Genomic DNA, 6,304 nt, shown 5'->3' on the forward strand with positions numbered 1-6,304 from the left:
CAACGACATGTTATCATACTCTATTTCTTGTGAGCAGTACGTCAGTTTAGATTGACGTATACTCTTTGGTGCCGTGCCTATCAGGTTTGGACATGTTCTTATTTGCACTAAATCACAAAACTAAACTGTATAAATAAAATAGTCCCCCCCCTCCTTTCCAACAACTTATTTTATTTTTAGAGTGAGCAATGACGTGTTATCATACTCTGTTTCTTGTGAGCAGTACGTCAGTTTAGATTGACGTATACTCTTTGGTATATAGCATTTTTGCCTACCTCTTGCCTATTTCACATAGAATAGATGATTTGCTTTGGCGAGGGATTAGATAAGGCCTATGAGTCCTAGGTAAGCGTGATGAGCATGTCCTGCACTTCTATTTACTATTAAGCACCAACTGAATTTCTGATAATGGCGTTTCAAGAATGACACAATCAACCCAACTGTTACCTTTGGGGTGCTTTTTGGATGGACTAATCTGAAGATGTTGGCTAGCTTGCACCGCCATCATATAATCTAGAAGCAAGGGCAAGGATTATAGGGAAAATAAAGGTACAATGCTCCCAGTATATTTTACTTTTCGGCAAAGTTTTGGTGCTTGCGCAAGAAAGTAACACCATCATTATAGGCTCATTTTATTTTATCTTAGTTCATGCACTAATGCATAAATCTTTTGGTATTGCCCTTATTATTTAGTCTAGAGCTATGCAATGAAAACCATGGCTTTAGTGTTCAGGTGAGTTCCATTTATAGAGTGAAGAACCCTTGGCATCTTATCTAAATTCTTTGATCCTAGATATTATGTATACCCAGTTAAGTACCTTATACCAGTACCTTAATTAGCCTCTTCTGACTATTGATTGTTTGAACTGTTGTAGTAGGACTAAGACTTTCAATGTTATTAGGCTTGTGGACATGTTTTTATTTTAGATTGTACAGTATTGGGTTCTTTTGGCTTCTGGTTGCTGCTGCACAAGAAGTACACTAAACTCATATGATGCATGAAAAAAACTGCAGACCTAACATAGTTTTTGTATTCTGATTTTTTTGTGATGCCCTTATGTTAAAATGCTTATTTGTTCTCCAAGTAGGCCAACGACGGCTGCTAGCAATGATACATACATATCAACAATTCCAAGGAAGTGCATATGTCAGTATGCATAGCGTAATATATATGTTCATTGGAAAATACTCTTCAGCATCTGAAACATCTAAAGGCGATCACTCAACTACGTATTATATACAATATACCCCGCTCGCAGTCCCAGCCACTAATTAGTACTCCAATGTTGCATCACTCATCTAAGTATCAACACTACTCTTGAGACATGCCTATTAACATAGTAGTGCTAGGTCCTCGTTGTTTGTTCTTACTCTCTGTTTTATGAGTCTTTGGTTTCTCTTTATTCACATTTCGTTTTCTATTTTCATTATCACTCTGTATTAATTTGGTATCTTTGTTTAGTCTCCACCCTCTTTCTTCCATACTCTCTCTGTTCGAAAAAGCTTGTCCCTCAAATGAATGTATCTAGCATCAAATTAGTGCTAGATACATCCATTTGAGAGACAAGCTTGGGACAAACTTTTTCGGACGGAGGGAGTACCTCTTTTTTCATTTGTATGTCTATGGTAAGAATGAAAGGCTAGATAAACAAACAGGAAAATGCTCACTTCATTCAGGGGATGCATTCCGTCATTGTCCATCAACAAGTTCAACTCCGACGATGGTTCACCGATGTGGGCCGATGCACCACATCAGCAACGTCAATGGCCTGATAGGCCATTTTCCAACTGGGCCTGTTGTAAATGACGAAACCATGAGGATGTAATCAGTAATGTTGCTCCTGATATAGTTATTTAGTGAAGTTATAAGCTTCTCCTTTTGGAGTTTACTTCTACGAGTGATCAGTCCCTGCATCTTGTTCTATTTTTCAGAAAACGAAGATGTACTTTGCCATGCCGCTACTCTCGGCAAAATAGTAGATCATGGCGCCCCTTGTGCTACAGTGGAATTGAATCACAAAAATTCTACAGATTCATCAAACACCGAAGGAGGTTAGTTTTTACCTGAGCAGCAACGGCGACCGCCGTGGGCTTGCTGGAGCCTCCCTTGCCGTGGAAAGTAACTAGCTTCAGGGAGTGCCAGGCTGCCACACAGCCAGAACAAATGCCACCTTCGGCAGGGAGCGGCAACAACAACTATGAGGATTTGGCTCGCCGATTTGAGTGACAGTGGCGCCATCTGCTGATTCCGCAGCTTCAAGCTATAGCGGGAGCTGCTGGACCGCCAAGATGCAGTTGGAGCTGCTGGACCACCGAGATGCAGTTGGAGCTGCTGCGCCTCCGAGCTGCCGGACCACCGAGATGCAGTTGGAGCCGCAGCGCCTCTGAGCTGCAGCCGGAGCCACTCCCCTGCCAAGCTGCAGCGTGATCCGCCGCGCGCGAAGATGGAGCCCAGCGTGAGCCGCCTCTAGCAGGTGCTTTCTCGAGTACAGTGGGGAGAGGAAGAGGATGAACTGGTCGATGGAAAAGGACAACAATCCACCACATGGTTATCTCTGGCGTTATATGTCATATGTGCAACCCGTGTGTATAGGTGTCCAGACTCCAGAGTGTGTGGCTCTTTGTGACAATGGCACGGTTGTAATATTATCTTTGATGCTAACTTGTACTTTATGTAATTGGTATAATCTGTATTGTTTTGTCAGATTTATTCCCACTTATCTTAATATAAAAACATCTACAACCACAAGTATCAAAATCCTTTCCCAAACGTGCGGATGTGTCTGCAGATAGTGAATAAACAAAAAATTGTTTCCGCAATCGGATATCCCATTTGCAAATCATCAAATTCATACGATTACATGTAACATAAAACTATTCTAAATTTCCACCGGTGACCGTCCTTAATGTTTCGGCAGTGTCCATGTCCGACGGTTGGTTGTGCCCCTCGGAGTGGAAGTGCGGTAAATGGCAAGGTAGAGTAGGACATGGGACACACAATAGCTCACGGGACTTGAGGCGCTGACGTATCCCATGAACTACTCTTGTCAAAGTGTGGAGTCTGCATGTTGCCGATGGATGTGAGATCGACGATGGATCCGCCGTGGTGTCCCGCGCCTGCTGCCTCGCATGGTGGGCACGCAACGCCATATTTGCATCAGATGTGAGGCATATGTGCACCTCGGCCATGAAGAACAGCAGCTATGAAGACTTGCCTCGAAGAAATCGTTCTAAACATCCCGTGATACATTTGTCTAATGTAGCTCTGCCTATCTACATGTCTTGCTCATAACATTGTAAATGATACTCCCTCCATTCCACAATGTAGTGCTTCCTCTATCTCCGTGCTTCAACTTTGACCGTAAATTTAACTACTAAGACCGATTGCGGCGGGAGCAAAAATTATATCAGTGAATTCGTATTCGAAAGAAGTTTTTAATTATGTAATTTTTTCACCCGCCGCAGTCGGTCTCGTTCGTTAAATTTATGGTTAAAGTTCGACCTCGAGAAGCACAGGCGCACTATATTTTGGAATGAAGGGAGTAGTTCGTAAGCTTCTTAGAAAACATGTACCATCAGCAACAATCTATCTATCATCAATCAGTACTTATTTTCATATGTTTTCTTATGTGTCTACATATTTTGATGCACATTCTTTCAATAATTGGCTTGCTCTCGGCCTTTACGGCACGGGTCATCTTGTAAGTTATAACACACTCACGACTCAGTTCACATACTAGATGTCGATGCGCGCAACTAGATAGACTGCACTGCGGTCGGTACTCAAATCTTCCAGCAAAAGTTGAGAGAGGCCCCAGTGAACCCGAATCGAGCAGAGATCCATTAGAGTAACACGTCTGCCGATGTTGACGAAAGTCAAGAGAGGCCCCAGCATTCAGTAGCCCGAATCAAGCAGATCCATGAGAGTAACACGCCTGCCGATGTAGACGCCATCAAGGTAGCGCTCAGGATCCAAGTAATCGTCGTACTCATCCGAGTCCAGAATGTAGTCAGGCCCGCCATAGAAGAAATCACCGTCACTGTCGGTGTCAACGCCCATGCCAATACCTGACCAGATAGGGCTCAAAGCCTCGAGGTCGTAGTCATCTGTCGAGTCGTTGGGAAGCCTCAGCGTCTTGATCCTGGAGAACTTTGCTCGCAGGGCGTCGTTCATGATGACATTGAAGCAGTGGCGAATGTCAAGGGACTCGAGGTGGACGCAGTTGTCGAGGATCGCCGTCAGCCCTTCGTTGGTGAGGTTGTTGGCAAAGAGCTGTAGGGAGCGTAGCTGGAGCATGGTTGCGATTCCTTTGGCGTCATCGTTCTTGTTGTACCTGAACTCGCTGTCAGCGTCTTCGCCGTCACTGTCGTCTTGGAGATTGTGGAACCGAAGCTCACTCATTCTGAAGTGCCTTAGCTGCGGGCATGCTCGAGCTCCTCTAGTAGAGGGAACTTGTTTAGTGCCTCCACCAATTCTTCCTCCACCAATTCTTCAATGAAGACACGGTAACAAGAGATGAGGCGAAGACTCTTCAGAGATGGTGCCCTGCAAACATAGTACTTGGATAATGGTTACCAGTATATATGGCCTTCAAAAGAAAAGGTAGAATCATGCTGTACAAAAAATAAACACAGGCCCATAGAAGAGAATCTAGAGATGACAGCAAATAGGGGTGACTGATTGAGGCTCTTTGGTAGATAAATCAGACATAAGCACTACTCCAACATCTACAAGGGTTCCATGACATGTAATTTGTGCAATAATTATTTTATTTGACATGAGAAAGAGGAGCAATCTGTCATCATGTTTGGCTGCAGAGTCCAATTATAGTTTAGCAGCATAAATATTAATTTAGAGTATCTACAAATTTTTGACTGTCTCACATGGTAATGCTTCTAACTGCTGAAAAGCTATCTCAGAATTACGCTCTATTTCAAACTAGCTAATCCGAAAAAGCATGTTGCTTGTCTTAAACAGTTACAGTTAATATGTCAACTACCCTACTACCATTGCCATATCGATTCATAAGCCCATTACGCCGTAATTTTCAGTGCACACGCTTTGCAAGGTGTGCCCTATCACTGTCTGAAGACAAGTAACCACCAAATGGTTAGTAAACTAGTGCTAAACTAAAGTGGACTCACTTGATGAATTCTCAATTGCCAACATGTTGCAGAGCATTTCTATATTCTAATGCTGGAATCACCAGGCTTAGATGAAGTTAATATACTTCAGAGTTCATTCAGAGTTCATTCAGCTTTCTATGTTTGGCTGAATAAAACATACTTAAAGGCTACAACACCGAGCAGCAATTTCCCCACTTGTGCATTTAGTTACCTACTGTCCCATGCTATAGAAATAGTATGAAACATTTAGTAGTACAATACATAGAATCAGGCATAGGAATATATGACGACAGAATTATGAACGGGAAACTGCACAGGACATCATTTCTCAGGTTAGTGTGTATTCATCAATCTTCACCTGATCACGGTATCTAACCCAACTGATCCAATTCGGAAATAAATCCTTAAATTTCGGAGCCCATAAATTTGGACGGAAGCAGCTAAACGAAATCATAATTCGAGGATAAAATGAAGCACAAGGTCATCAGCCAAACGATCAAATTGAGGGGCCCAAAAGTTAGGGGGAGAGAGTCTCACTGGTCGCCGAGGAAGAGGATCAGGCCTTCATGGGCGGCGTACTCGCCCCAGAACGCCTCGCACTGCCCCGCGCTGCGGCGGACGGCGACCTGCGCCATCCCGCAGAGGTAGAGCTCGTGGATGTCCGCGTGGCCGCGCATGTCGATGCGGCGCCAGAGCGCGGGCACGTCGCGCGCGGCGCGGCGCCAGGAGCGGCACACCTGCCCCGCGCCGGTCAGGATCTCGACGTGGTCGAGCTTGTGGAGGATGGCGCAGAGCGCGTCCAGCAGGAGCCCCGCCCAGTCCCTCGCCTCCTCCGCCGCAGGCGCTGGCGCTGGTGCTGTCCCCTTGCGGCCGCGTCGGCCGCGACGGCGGCGAGAGGAGGAGGAGGGGTGCGTCGCGCCATGGGGTTGGGGTTGAGGCTGTGGAGGGTTAGGTTTTGGTGGAGCCGGGCGTGAGAATGGGATGCATTCCAGCCTGTGGACAGCGGCCGACGGCGGAAGCTCCGCGTCGTCACTCGTGACCTCCCCCGGCTGCGTCTTCGGCGCTGGAGGAGGAGGAGGCCTGTTGCGGTTGCCGCGGCGGCGGCGACGGCGGCGGGAGGAGGAGGAGGAGGAAGGCATCATCGCCACGGGAGTCGAGAGCCGCGAGACTAGGCTGT

At 45.9% G+C, this 6,304-nt stretch overlaps 1 long non-coding RNA gene and 1 pseudogene across 2 annotated transcripts in view; one reads left to right on the forward strand and one right to left on the reverse strand.

Annotated features, from left to right (window-relative positions):
• Window positions 1-2,704, forward strand: part of LOC123051649 (uncharacterized) — a 5,579-nt gene extending 2,875 nt beyond the window's left edge. For both annotated transcript variants that reach the window (XR_006424228.1, XR_006424227.1), the window contains one exon: window positions 422-2,704. This is a non-coding gene — a long non-coding RNA (uncharacterized lncRNA). The remainder of the gene's footprint in view (window positions 1-421) is intronic.
• Window positions 2,705-3,507: 803 nt separating this feature from the next.
• LOC123051650 (putative F-box/LRR-repeat protein 23) lies at window positions 3,508-6,304 on the reverse strand (annotated as a pseudogene).

This window comes from Triticum aestivum, chromosome 2D, assembly GCF_018294505.1.
Source record: "Triticum aestivum cultivar Chinese Spring chromosome 2D, IWGSC CS RefSeq v2.1, whole genome shotgun sequence".
NCBI classification, from domain to species: Eukaryota; Viridiplantae; Streptophyta; class Magnoliopsida; order Poales; family Poaceae; genus Triticum; species Triticum aestivum.